The sequence below is a fragment of the Zalophus californianus genome, chromosome 3 (genome assembly GCF_009762305.2).
Source record: "Zalophus californianus isolate mZalCal1 chromosome 3, mZalCal1.pri.v2, whole genome shotgun sequence".
NCBI lineage: Eukaryota > Metazoa > Chordata > Mammalia > Carnivora > Otariidae > Zalophus > Zalophus californianus.
In genome coordinates, this window is record NC_045597.1 from 125,398,754 (window position 1) to 125,414,014 (window position 15,261).

At 40.0% G+C, this 15,261-nt stretch overlaps 1 long non-coding RNA gene across 1 annotated transcript in view; it reads right to left on the reverse strand.

Moving 5' to 3' along the window:
• Nucleotides 1–4,139: 4,139 nt before the first annotated feature.
• LOC113919170 overlaps nt 4,140–15,261 on the reverse strand; it is a 57,298-nt gene continuing 46,176 nt past the window's right edge. The window contains exon 6 of the long non-coding RNA XR_003518871.2: nt 4,140–4,244. This is a non-coding gene — a long non-coding RNA (uncharacterized LOC113919170). The remainder of the gene's footprint in view (nt 4,245–15,261) is intronic.

Below are 15,261 nucleotides of genomic sequence, written 5' to 3' on the forward strand. Positions count from 1 at the left end.
AGAGGAGAATCATAAATGGTAAAAATAAGAGTATATGTAAAAATATTTTTCTTAATTTTAATATTTTTAAAGATAATTGATTAAGACAAGAGTGGGCAAACTTTTTCTATTAAAAAAACAGATAGTATTTTAGGCTTTACAGACCATATAGGTTTCCTGTTGCATAATCTACCTTCTGGTTGTTATTGTTTATATGACCAATTACAAATATGAAAACCATTCTTAGGGGTGCCTGGGTGGCTCAGTCAGTTAAGTGTCTGCCTTCAGCTCAGGTCATGACCTCAGGGTCCTGGGATGGAGTCCTGCATTGGGCTCCCTGCTCAGCGGGGAGTCTCCTTCTCCTTCTCCTCCTCCCTTTGCCCCTCCCCGCCCCAGTGTTCTCTCTTGCACACTCTGCTCTTGCTCTCTCTCTCTCTCTCTCTCAAATAAATAAATAAATAAATCTTTAAAAAAACACACAGGCTGTATAAAAGCAGGCCCTGGGCAGGATCTGGACTGCAGATCATACTTTGCTGTCCCCCTGATCTGAAGCAAAATAGTAACTATAGTGGGTTATGTGAGAAGTAAAATGTATGGCAACAATAATATGGGAGGAGGAAGTAGAAGAGAGTGAGAAAGGGATTGACAACATTTCAAGGTTCTTACACTTTAAGAGAAGTTGTATAGGGCGCCTGGGTGGCTCGGTTGGTTAAGCGACTGCCTTTGGCTCAGGTCATGATCCTGGAGTCCCGGGATCGAGTCCCGCATCGGGCTCCCTGCTCAGCGGAGTCTGCTTCTCCCTCGGACCCTCCCCGCCTCATGCTCTCTCTCTCTATCTCATTCTCTCTCTCAAATAAATAATAAATAAAATCTTAAAAAAAAGAGAAGTTGTATAATGACCAAAGGTAAACTGTGATAAGTTGAAGATGGATATTGTAAACCCTAAAGCAATCACTAGAAAAATTAAAAAATGGACATAAGATGGAATTATGAAAAAATATTTAAATAATAAAAAAGACAAGAAAAGAGGGAAAAAGAACAAAGAACAGAGATAAACAAATGAAAAGATGGTAAATTTAACTCCAACTATATCAATAATTACATTAAATATGAAATGACTAAATGTTCCTATTAAAAGGCAGATTGTTAGATTGAATTAAACAGTAACATCCAACTGTATGCCATATGCTACACAAGAAACCCACTTTAAATATAAAGACATAGGTAGGCTAAAAGTACAGTGATGAAAAAAGATATACTATTCACATTTAATTATTCAAAAACCTGCAGTGGCTATATTAATATCAGACAAAGTCAATTTTAGAACAAGTAATATTATCAAGGGTGAGAGACATTACATTATGATGAAGGGGTCAATTATCAAGAAGCCGTAATATCACTAAGTGTTTATGTGTGTATCAACAAAGAGTCAAAATACATGAAGCAATAACTGACAGAACTGAAAGGAAAAATAAATAAATCCACAATAATAATTGGAGACTCTAACATTCCTTTCCCAATAATCAATAGAACAAAGAGATAGAAAAATCAGTAAGGATATAGAACAACAGTATCAGTCAGCTCAACATGACTGCCATTTATAGGACCCTCCACCTAATAACAGCAGCATACACATTTCATTTCAAGTGCACATGAAACATTCATCAAGACAGACCATAAAACAAATCTCAAAAAAATGGAAAGAACTAAAATTATACCAAGTATATTCTCTGACCACAACAGAATTTCGCTAGACATCAATAACAGAAAGCTATCTGGAAATCCCTAAATACTTGGAAATCCTACTACACACTTCTATACAACTCCTAGGTCAAAGAAAAAGACACAGAAAATTAGAAGATATTTTGAATTGAATGAAAATCTAACCAAAACATATGAAAATTTGTGGGAGGCCCAATATAACAAATATTTTTTGAGTTGATACCAGGAGCCAAACTCTGTTTTAGATGGGGGCAATATCCCAGGTGGGTAAAACATGAGGGAAGGAGGCTATAATTTTGTCAAAAGCTGCTGGTCATGTCAGGTGAGATGAAAATTGAAAGTTGGCCCCAGGCTTTAGTAGCATGGATGGAGGCCACTGATGACCTGCACGTGAGGGGTTTGTGCAGAGCGGTGGGGGCACATACCTAGCTGGAAGAAATGGGCTGAGAAGAATTGGCTGAGCTGAATGCTAGTTCAAGGCGTTTTTCCACAGAAAGGAACAAGAGAAAGGACAGTAGTCAGTAAGGGAACTAGAGTAAGGAGAAGGCTTTGTTGTTTTCTTTTGTTGTTTTGTCTTTTATTTTTTTAATTCTTTTTTAAAGATTTTATTTATTTGTTTGAGAGAGAGAAAGAGCATGAGCAGAGGGAGGGACAGGGGGAGAAGGAGAAGCAGACTCCCTGCTGAGCAGGGAGCCCAGTGTGGGGCTCGATCCCAGGACCCTGGGAACATGACCTGAGCCGAAAGCAGATGCTTAACCGACTGAGCCACCCAGGCACCCCTGTTATTTAGTCCTTTCAAGGAGAAGAAATAACACCATGCTTGCCTTCTAATGGGCATGATCTAATGGATGGCTAATAAGTGACCATATAGGAGAGAGAGGGAAGACATGCTGGACTGATGATCCCCCCCTCCCACCCCCGCCCCAGGAGAGAAGGAAAGGCTGTGGTACAAAAGCACGTATTAAGGAAAATATTAACACAGAACTCACAGGCCTGCGGTGAGAAGTAAAAAAAAATCATGCACGAAGAGTAGTTGTTTCCAGCATGGAGAAAGTGCTCAACAAATGTTAGTCATTACTACTACTATTTATTGTTGTTCTGTTGTTGCTGTTCTTGTTCTTGTTCTTGTTAACTCTTCTAGGCCTCATTTTTCTCATCTATAAAAATTAGCTGGCATGTATTTATTTCTAAAGCTCTATCCAGTTCTGACACGCTGTGAGATGAGATTACTCAGGAAGCTGCCCATGATGTCTGAAGAGGACCATATTTCCATGCCAAGATCATGCGTGGTCACCGGGTAATATTTAAAATGAAACCTATACACAGCTTAACTAGGTACAGCCGTGTGGGAAACCTTAACGCTGTGCACGAGGAAGAACTCTAATGCCCCTGGGCCTGTGGTTGCAATAGGAACGCAGGGCAGAAAAAATTCTCCTAACACCTGAGTCTCTAAGACTCTCCAAAAGCAACTGAGTTGTGCAACTCCCATTGTAGACTGGGTTGCTATGTAAACTGGGCTCCATAAGGTATTTAAAGACTTAGCACAAGTGGCTGGAGGTTTAATCTTTTAATTCCATTGCTCCGTAAGTTCCTTATAGGTTCAGTGAACAAGGAATTTAGACATAATATTAGAAACCCATTTTCAGGAAAGGGCTTAGGCCTGGAAAAAATGTGCTGCATTTTAGTACACAAAAGACACCACAGACTAATCTCTAGATTTACTCAGTCTACGGGTAATTCTCGTGCAGGGATCCTGCTGAAAAGACTCATGCTTACACAGTAAATTGTCTGCGGTATACTTCTTTCCTGCACCATCCACCCCCCTCCCCCAGCACCTCCAAAGGCCTCCTTTATTAAAAGGCTCGTGTAGATGGACTATGTTCACAAACACGCCAATTTGGGTCATTGGCTTCCTGATGAAAGCCCCGATTCACTGTGAAACATTATGTGCCACTTATGGACTTGGGGACATTTGCACTTTAGAACAGTAGAAAGAGTCACGTGAACACATTATCAAAAACAGTATGGACGCTCAAACCACTTGTCACCTAGCCAAGCCGAAGGAAGGCTGAGCACTGTAATAGATGGAAAGATAGTGTCAGGAAAAACAAGTTGCAATTTATCCAGCCTGAAAAACCAGTGCTAGTTTGCATATATCAGATTTAATTTTATTTTTCACGAGTCACTTGAGGGCAAGACACATTTTATATTTGAACTACAAAGAAGTGCTGAATTTGCTCTTCTCACTCTCTTCCCTCCTCCCCGTGGGAACTTGACAAGTTATGAAATAGTCATGACACTTTTCTAAAATCACCAGATTTTTTTTCGGTTTTTAATTTTTGGTTACATTAACTGTTTAGTAACTCTAAACAATTGGACAAGGATTCATGAGGCTGGGAAGCCAGGAGTTAAGTTCCTGGGGCAGAGGAGGTTGTAGTGAGCTTGTGGCTAACACGTGGTGTCCCAAATTTCTTGTTTGGACAAAGAAGGTAATTATCTGCACTTACATTTTTCTATCTGGAACATCCAGACAGTGATAGTCCCTGCAAAGGAATGTTGCAAGAATTAGAAAACTGCTCTAAAATCTCTTAGCACTTCTAGACAACAAATTCCACTGCTGTTATATTACATATCATAAATACATTATTTTGATAATGGCGCTGTCAAGGACTTTTCTTCTTTACCCTCTGGTTCTAGGTCTCATAGAATTTAAAAAAGAAAAGAAAAACTCATCTGAGGTTGCAGTCAGAGAGAAAAGCACAAGAAAAGCATTTCTGATGTAGTAAAACAATTTTACTATAAGGGTCATCAAGGTATAAAGGAGAGAGACAAATTGTGGCATGTTTTATCACTTTAAGATAATTAAGCCAATTTTCACTGATGCTTATAAAAGTTTGACACGGACACAAGAAAACTCTGTTACAAAGTCAAGTTTTCTATTAGAACCTTCATTGTATGTATTCTGCTATGACAAGAGTGGATTTTTCATCTCCTTTTTCCTTGATGCTCAGACCTGCCTGATCTTGGTGACTATGTGTGCTAACGTTGTCAGATTTGGCAAATAAACGTACAGGACACCCAGTTAAATTAGAATGTCAGGTAAGGGGCCCCTGGGTGGCTCAGTCAGTTAAGCATCTGCCTTCAGTTCAGGTCATGATCCCAGGGTCCTGGGATCGAGCCCCCCTGCTCCTCAGGGAGCCCACTTCTCCCTCTCCTTCTGCTGCTCCCCCTGCTCGTGCTCTCTCTCTCTCTCAATTAAATAAATAAATAAATAAATAAATAAATAAATAAATAAAATCTTTTAAAAAAAAGAATGTCAGGCAAATAAGTAGTTTTTAGTGTAAGTGTGTCCTATGCAATATTTGGGACATACTTAAACTAAAAAATCATTCTGGTTTATATGATATTCAAATTTAACTAGGCAACTTATATTTTATCTGCCGAACATAAACATGCTAGGATTTTTTTCTAACAAACTTGTGGGAGAGAGGAGCCAGCAATGGTTTGTCAGCTAGCTGGATGTCCCCCCTGAAAAACGTGAGTCACCACACCTAAAGGTTATAGTTACCCTTGGTGAAGCCTGACTTGGGACTGGTACACCAGACAGGAGAGTTGGTGGTGGTGGGGGGGTGGAGGCAGAGAGGAAGAGCAGATAATTTGGAGCTTTGCTCATCTGATGCTCATGCTCAGGTAGGTGACCTCACACAGCATCCCAGGGACCTGTGTGGGGTTGATGCTGGAGTCTGGGGATCAGTGGCCCAGGGACTCACCTGGGAATTCTGGCCAGAACAGCAGAGCGATTCCGACCTTACATTCTGTGCTGATTCTCATAGAGATGGAAAGTTTTTAGTTCTTGCAGCTACATGCAGCTAGAACAGGAGGAAGGGGATGATGCACAAATGTTCTCCCATTTTAAACTTCATCGAAGGGTTATTATTACGTTCATATCATGTTTGATATTTCACCAGTAAAAAAAAATCAAGATTTAAAAGCACTGGCTTTCAAGTCAAACTGACCCGGGTTTGAATTCTGGCTCCACCTTCCAGCTGTGAGACTTTGAGCAGGTTGTGTGAACTCCCTGTGTAAAATAAAAGTAATAATACTACTTCGCAGGGATGTGGGGAGGAGTAAGCAAGTAATCGCTAAAATTTTTAATACCGTGTCTGCCAGAGTAAGGTCTCTGTAAATACTACATATGTGGTATTAATAGACTTTTATAAGGGTCAAATTCTTAATCTGATTATTACACGGAAGTCCTGTTTTAGTTGTGGACTTGATGGTATTCATTGACAATCTCTGATGAAAAGTCCATAGCAGGTGTTAGATTAGCCCTTAATCATTATCATCCTATTAGGGCAAAAAAGCCATTCAAGTCCAATGATCACACTTTCTGTTATTTAAGCTATAACCCCATAATTACTAACAAGGAAAACCTTCTCTGATTAACTGAATGAATGAGCTCTAAACAAAGAAAATCCCTCAACTCAGTATAGGTATTTGAATTGATCAAAATGAGCTATTTCATTGATTCTTCAATAACATACAACCAAATGTGAAAACTGCATGCCCATAATATTACTATGAATTTTTTCACAGCTTTTGGGTTTCAAGAGTCAGCACACATAGAGCAGTGGTTCTTCCCCTGGCTGTACAGAAGCATCATCTGAAGGGCTTTTTATCTTTTTTATTTTTTTAAGATTTATTTATTGTATTTTAGAGAGAAAGCGGGGGTGGGGGTGGGGTTGTACATAGGGAGAGAGAATCTTAAGCAGACTCTGCTGAGCGTGGAGCTAATGCTGGGCTCGATCTCAATGACCCAGAGATTAGGAACTGAGCCAAAATTAAGAGTCGACCACTCAACCAACAGAGCCACCCCAGGTGTCCCATGCGGGGCTTTTTAAAAAAGCAAAAAGGAAAACAAATGAGAAAGGGCACTCCTCCCAGACCAATTTAATTAGAATCTTGAGGTAAGCATGAACAACAGTGTGTTTTAGGAGTTTTCTGATTTTAATAAGAAGCCAGTTTGAAAATATTGGGTAGAGGAAAGAACACGAGATTTGGAGTCTTCCCAAGTTGAACTGAAACTCAGGGCTCTGTATTTATTAGCTATGTTGCCTTGTGCAATCGATTAATTTCTTACGGCATCGGTTCTCCTAAGGATCTATGGAGTTCCTACAAAAATGGAAGTTACTATTCAAGAGTTTGTATAAAGAAGGTGGGCTCCTTTAGCCATCTCCAGCCAACCAGAGCAGTTCTTTCTTTCTATTCAAAAAAGTTTCAAATTTTTTCAGTATATTTCTTGACTTTTTTTATTGCATGATTGGAATCTGGCTCTTGATGTAAAATGATTTCTTAGTTGTATTATACATGTCATTCATGTTGCTTTGTTATCTTGGCTCTTTCCAGAGCCATTTCTGGAGATGGGACATAAAGGGCTGAAGATTTGGGTACAAAATTTTATTAAAAGAAATTTAAATTGGTTTCACCACACAATCGTTATTATTTCCTTATGTTTCCTGCCTTTGGTCTTACAGCAGAAGAATTGGCTCCTGCTGTGCCATGCTTACCAAAGAGCTTCTATTCTCCCTTAGTCTCCAACTTCCAAAAAGTTGGATTAGAAATTGATTTTAATACTTACTATGTTATTTTATGGTAGTCTCTCTTGCTAAAATTGCTATCTAATACAGGTTTATTTTAAATCTTTAATCAATTTTGTTACCAGAATATTTTTGCAATTCTCACCATAGCCCTTGAGGTTCAGTGATAAACAAAAGTTTCACATGGTTAGGATTAGAAATCCAATTTCCAACTGTCTTCGAGATAAATGGATATAAAGGTTGTAAACAGAGTTAATATTCAAAATACTTAGAAACCAGTTCTATAATATAAATTATAGTAAAAATAATACAATTAAAAATATAATCCCCCTTTTTTCAAACATAACCATATGATGATGATGTATTTATGGCAAAACTATTTTTTTTTAAGATTTTATTTATTTATTTGACAGAGAGAGACACAGCGAGAGAGGGAACACAAGCAGAGGGAGTGGGAGAGGGAGAAGCAGGCTTGCCTGCGGAGCAGGGAGCCCGATGCGGGGCTCGATCCCAGGACTCTGGGATCATGACCTGAGCCGAAGGCAGACGCTTAACGACTGAGCCACCCAGGCGCCCCAAGGCAAAACTATTTTTAATCAAGTAACATGACATGTACCATAAATTATTCATCAAGTCATTTTGAGAATTTCCAAATCATTTATCAGTTTTCAAAAATTAATGTTATCTTTTTTCTCATTTAGTTTTTGTGTTTTGGCTTGTTTGTTTGACATGGCTGTCACTAGCTATATGGTAAACTCATCTGAACCATAAATTGACTTAAAAAACTCCATCAGACTCCTTGAATGGCTTCTCCATTAAGTGGATTGCCATTAAGTCTCAGGAAAAAGATAATTTTTCTTAACATTAAGGTTATTATCCATGAGACTGAGTCTCATAGCTTCAAATTTTCATATTTTTAGTATGTTTTTTAAATACTTCTAAAAGAAACAGTTAACATTTCATTGATTATTGTTGTCATTTTAATGCCTTGACTTATAAACTTTCCAAAAAGTTGTCTCATTTTGGTAAAGGTTTTGCAATAACTAGGAAGATAATTCCAGATAATCATGATGTGTTCATCTCAAACTCACTTTTTAAAAATTCCATTAAACATCTCATGTCTGTACTAGCTTAGTTTTTTTCTTTTAAATGAAGTTTTTAGTTTGGAATAATTTTTGATTTGCAGGAGAGTTGCAAAGATAGTACAGATCTCATATACCCTTCACCCAGTTTCCCTTAATGTGAACATCTTATATAAAAACCATGGTCCATTGGTCAAAAACAAGAAATTAACATTGGTCAAATACTATTTACTAAATTATAGCCTTTATTTGGATCTCACCAGTGCAACTCAAGCCCCCTCCCCCTTCACTACCAATTCCACATTCCTCCATAAAGGTTAACTATAATTACCAGTTCAGTTTGGGTGCATATTATATACATAGAGATAGACATACAGAAATATAGTTTTGCTCTGGGGTGGTGTTGGATTTTTTTTTTTTCCACAGAAATGTTATTGTATTGTTCAAGTTGTCTTCACTCAAAGACATGTTGTCGAGAAGCAAATGGCTTTTATTTGTTATCTGTCCGCCAGAGGCCTTAGAGGTGAGACCACGGCCTCTATCCAGCAACTTAAGGTTTTTGTTTTACATGAAAAAGGGTGCAGGAAAACGGGCAACAAATCACATCCTGCAAAGTGATACCCCTGAGGGGAGGTCTCTCCAGTCTCCTTCCCTCCCCCCAGTTTTTCTCTTGAGCTCCTAGAGGAAGACTCTGAAACTGGGTGTGAGCTTCCTTTATGTCTGGGGCTTCCAGGTATTGTAAATTGATATGTTAGCCCACATTTGCCTTTAGGAATTTATAAAAATCGTAGCCAATTCTTTTCTTATTCATTTCTATGGGGGCTACCTCCTCCTCCCACGCTCTGCCAAAGGTGAAATAATTCATGTGTATTCATGTGTGCTGCCTCGGAGACCTCAGCGCTCTGATAGCTTTAAGAAAAGTTATGACTGAATAGATTATTTGACCATTTTAGGCTTTTATTCATTGTTAGGATGGAAGTGAAATTTTCTTGTGACTTTTACATTTTAAATGGAGACAACACTCTTGTCTTTGTGAATTTGGTAGAACATTCATATATCCATTATTCTTTCTTAATTGTGCCATTGAATTCTAGAATGAGATGTATCATGGCCCAAATGAATTTGTCCCAAATGGTTCAAATAAAGAGACTTTAATGGAGGGCTATTCACAGAGGTGTGGACAGGTTTAGGAGAACAGGCAACTTTCTTTCCTTTTAAAGATTTTATTTATTTGAGAGAGAGAGAGAGAGAGAGAGAGAGCATGAGCGGGGGAGGGGCAGAGGGAGAAGCAGACTCCTCACTGAGCAAGGAACCCGACGTGAGGCTCAATCCCAGGACCCTGAGATCATGACCTGAGCTGAAGGCAGATGCTTAACCAACTGATCCACCCAGGTGCCCAAGAACAGGCAACTTTCTTCAGGACTCTAATATCTGGTTGTTGTTTTTTTAAAGATTTTATTTTTAAGTAATCTCCACACCCAACATGGGGCTTGAACTCACAACCCCAAGATCAAGAGTTGCACACCCTACCCTGACTGAGCCACCCAGGCACCCCAGGATTCTAGTATTTGTATGTGTTCCTTAATCCCTAGATGTATGTAGAAATAGGGACATCATAAACATAAAGCAAGTGAACCTGCTGTTGACTGGATTTCTTTTATTTCATGGTAGTTGTATTAGTCAGGGTTCTCTAGAGAAGCAGAACCCATAGGATGTGTATATATTTGGAGAGATTTATTATAAGGAATCAGCTCACACAGTTATGGAAGCTGACAAATCCCAAGATCTGCAGGGTGCATCTGCAGGTTGGAGTCACCTTATGGTTTTGTTCCAGTCTGAGTCCAAAGGCCTGAGAACTTGGAGAACCAATAGGGTAGTGTAGTTCCTGTTCAAAGGCTGGCAAACTTGAGACCCAGAAAGAACAAATGTTTCAGTTTGAGTGCAGAGACCAAAAGAAAGCCAATGTCCCAGTTTGACGGCAGATAGGAAGAATTCTCTCTGGCTTGGGGGTCAACCTCTTTATTCTATTCAAGCCTTCCACTGATTGGATGGAGCCCACTCATATCAGGAAGAGCAGTCTGCTTTACTCAGTCTACTGATTTAAATGTTAATCTCTCCAAAAACATCCTTACAGAAACACCCAGAAAAATGTTTGCCCAACTATCTGGGCACTCTATGGACCAGTCCAGTTGAAACATAAAATTAATCATCTTGACAAGGAATAGGCCAGTTGTTCATGTCAATTCATGAGGCACTTTATCTTTGAGAATCATTATTCTTTCCAATCTAAGAGTTGATGGTGATGTCCTATTTGGGTAATATGTGTATGTGTGCACACAGGAGTATGTGCATGTATGTGTGTAATACATAACATATATGCACACATACATAGCTACATTTTTTAACAGGAAACACAAAATCTCTAGATCAGAAGACAAACAATTTATTAATCACTGACATCTTAATCATGAGTTTTAATCCCCACTGAGCAATTCAATGAAGCCTGAGGTCACCCTGCACATGCAGTGGAATTCATCACAGGAGAGGAACCCTCAAGTTATAAAACTTGGGGCTCTTATAGGTTGCTCACACATTTGTTCATCTTCCCCTTCAGAGAGGGAGAGAGACCTTTACTCCGGAATGTAAACAAGTCTTCTCTGGAGAGAAGAGGGTAAGATCTCTACTTTTTCTTCACCATCCTGGAGTGTAAAAAAATGGTGTCTGTGGAGATAAGTCTATAATTTCTCCAGAACCATACACTGTCTATAACTTCCAAGGCATGTTTGTCTTTCAGACTTTAAATGCTATGATTTTCCCTGATTTCCTCAGAGTGATTATCCATTACTAAGATTTCAGTTCAGCTGGGCAAAATAATCATCTGTAAGGTGCTAGAGATCTTTATAAAAATCATAAATAAAGATTCTTTTTTCTTCAGTTGATTTTACTAATCCTTTTCCCCACTGACGAGCAACAAATGTAGACGGCCTTAAGAGGTTCATCTACTTTCTTTTAATAGCTTAGCTGAGAGCTGGCTTAGCTGGACTGAGCCAGTCTGCAGAGGGATAGCAAAGCCTTTGGTTGATATCCACATTCTTAGTAGACAAGACTGTTCCCAGGGTCCAGTATGCATACTCTCTATGGACTTTATTGTGCCTAGAGGTCCCTTGATAGATATATTTATTGCAACTTAGAAAAATTAGATGTTCCCAACCCTTCCTAGGCTAAACCTACAAATAGGTACTATGGTGTGGGCATAGGACTCATTTATGTTCTTGGAGTACTCTCTGACCACCAGCCAAGGCAGACCCCTCTCTGCTGGGATCTTGTCCATGGATCTTGTCCATGAATATTTATGCCAGGAATGTTCTGTGGAATAATCGAGAGGTCAGAGTTACAAGCTTTTTGCTACTTCTCTGTTTTTAAGTGTTTTCTCCCTATGAACATGCTTTTGTATCTGCTTTATGCATTGCTAGTTGCATATAACCAAGACCACTCTGCTTGACAGTAAACATTGCAGATCAGTGTATTTTGAAAGTCAAAATAAGTTGTTGTTTTTTTTCTTTGTTTTTCCCAGTACCTTTTTCTGGGAGGCAGTTTACTTTTGGTCAGGCAGCCCATATTCTTCCTCTTCAGATTGAAACTGCCTCATTCAGCTTATCCTAAATGAAAGTAATGGAATACTGTTCCCTCTGACATTTTCATTGAAATACCTTGTCATTTAGCTTTCATCAGTTTCTGGAAGGTTCTGTGAGTGAGATTTCATCCTTTTGATTGTCTAGTTTTGTGGGGTATGATTTTTTTAAGTATGAAGTTTTTCTTCTTTATGATTACAGTTATTGGCTATCTAAATGCGCTAGAGATAACTGAAACACACATCCCTGTATCATATCTCAGACGTCATATTCTCCTAACAGAAAATATACTTAAAATGCTAATGTGCTCACTGAACAGGTGGTGTTTGATAGCATTACAAAGAAGTATCATAATAATCATGTCTGCCCAGTTTGAAAAGAGGAAGATCCATTTTTCATCTTATAGCCCAAACCGGAAGCTATTTTTTTCTGTGAAAAGGAAAGGATTGATACAATTTTCTCCACAGTGGCAGCCAAAGGAAAGAGACTAACTTAAGTCCCTTCCAAGGCAACTCGCCCAGGACCACAGAAAACTCAGCACAGCAGAACAGAACATCTATTCCAAAGACAGAATCTCTCAAACTGAAAGAGAGGCTAGACCCGGGTCCTAGGAGCATATGTACAGACACATTTGCAGTATAACTGAGGAAAGAATAGCCCTTGTAGCAATAAACTTCAGCTTCAGGAAGTGCACGGAATAAAATTCCTCTTGGTTCTTAACATCTAGTTCAGTGGCTGGGATGTGGTAGGTACTTAACAAATGCCAGCTGAATAAGTAAATAAATGAATGACTAAACCCCAACATATGGCCCAAGGGTAACCAGGTTTATTGACTCCTCAAGAGAGATTATTCTAAATCCCTTACCTCTCTCAGGCTACATGTTTGGTAGCCTCATTCCTTGCGATGTGGTCAACTTCGCTGTTCACCTACTCTTCCAGGAAGAACTGACCTATCATTGATTCCTCATTAGTAGCCCAGGACCAACGGTAGAAAGATCTTGGGTTGATAGTATTGTTGTAGGAAGGCCACAAAGAATACTGGAGGACCAATTGGTTGGGGTAAGTTAGCACAACTAAGTGATTCATGAGTAAAGCTGGAGGAATATTCTGGACCATGGCTAAACCTCTACTGCTATAGCTGAGCCATTCTGAGATCAAACTGTTGGCCTTGGCAGTAGTGAGTGGGAAGGCATCCTCCCAGATGGAGTAGTCATACCTGCTTGGTGACAGAATAGGCCGCTGGGTAATGAATGTCTGGCTAAAGTGACATAACCACCACCCTGGGGAGTCTGTTCTGCCCTCGGCCGCCAACGCCAGTGCTCTGTGTATATGTAGTTGGGACATGATTGTCATTCCCACTGAGTTGCAAGCCATACGACTCTTGAGTTCCTCTCTCTAGTTTAAGTTTTTTATTGGTGCCAGGCACTGTTCTAGGTTGTTTCTAAGGCGTTTACAATCTCATGGAGTGGAATAAATAGATATGATAATATCAGTTAATGACAAATCCCATGAAGAAAATTTAGAAAGGATAGAGAATAACAAGAGGAATAACAATAAGGAATAACATTAAATAAGGTGGTTAGAGAAGCCTCCTTCCAGAAGCTGGTGACATTAGGACTCAGACCTGAATGGTGAGAAGGATACATCCTTGAAAACACATCTCAGACAAGAGAAGAGCTAGTGCAAGGGCCCGAGATGGAAACAGCCTTCTAAAATGCCTCTAACTGCTGACTGCACTATCCTTCCTCAACATGCACCCAGCACCGTCTCAGGCCAAAACTCATTAGTCGCTCCACCTGTTTCCAGGACTCCTTTCTGTGACACCCATCCTCCCCATCACAGAACCCCACCCACAGACTAAGTTTTCCAACCAGGAAGTAGAAGAGTTACCCTGCTCTAGGAGCACAGAAATGTGCCCAGCAGACCGTCACTTTCCACTGAGCCTGACCCTTCTGTAACATAGAGTGAAAGTCTGGCACTTTTCAGGGCTTCCTGGATGCTGTAAACTAGGCCAAATGCTGTCCATTCTGTATCTCACTGGAGTCTCACAAACCAGTGAAATTGTTTCTATTTTTGATTCCTTTTACAGATAAGGAAAGTAGGGGACCAAAAGATTAAATAATGTTAAGGTCTCAGAATAGTAAGTGGACGGGGCTGACATGGAAAGCCATGAAGACTGATTCCAGTATGTTCTCTTAACTGCTCATAATAAAGCTTAGGAAAAGGGTCCTTCGATGCTCCACTTTTTCCATGGGAACCCAGGTTGTCTTTCAGTGTGATATCCATTTCCCCTAATTCCAGATCTTCCAAATCATGTCTTAGAAGTTGGGTTTTTCATTAAAACATAACCTTATTCCTATCTAGAAGGATGTTGTGCCATGACCACTGTCTCTCAGGTTCAAATCCATCCTTCTGCATTCTACTCTGGGATGCTGGGATTCTGTTTCTGAAAAACCCTTTTCCCAGACAACTTTGCCACCTGGTTCTGCCAACAGGAGGCACTAAGCAGTGGATTGCAACCATCGCTCTGCATCACAATACCCTGGGAACATTTGCAACCTAAAGATGACTGGGCCCATACCTAGAGAATAGTTTTCAAGTGGTCTGGGGAGCCTAGATATCACCATTTAACATCTCCCAATGGTCACTCTAACATACCAGCAGGTGTCAGAGCCACTGCACCAGAGGGAGAACAGAAAGCAGAGGGGGGGAAGGGACTTCCTTTTTTCTATTTGTTTGATGTTCCTGACAACATGGCCCCAACACTGGCACTTGGCCTCAGCGGTACGACCGATTTCAGTCTCCAGCCAGGCAATGGAGATGAGGCTTCCTCCATCAGGAGGGGCAGCTCCAGCTGCAGCACAACAACCAGTTTTTCCTGAGCTCTCATGGTTCCAACTGGAGGTTTGTTGTTCAGTTTTTCCACCTTTAACACTCTTAACAGATAATCTCCTCAGAGAAGGAATACTGAATACTGCTCCTACACTTAGGGATATAAAACCCCATCTGCCTCTGTCCTTACCTTGGCCTGACTCAACCCACCTTATTTTTACAGCATTTAAGCCCTCGGTTTTTCAAAAAGTGGTAGAAGTCACCTACTACAAGGGGCATGTCTGCCCAGGTTGCCTCCACATGGACTCTTTTAGAGAAACAAGTCCCCGCCTCATTCCCCTGGGACAAGAAATTACCAAGAATCAATAGGACAGATAACAAATAGGAGTGTTGATCTAGAGGAGGGAAAATTGCTGA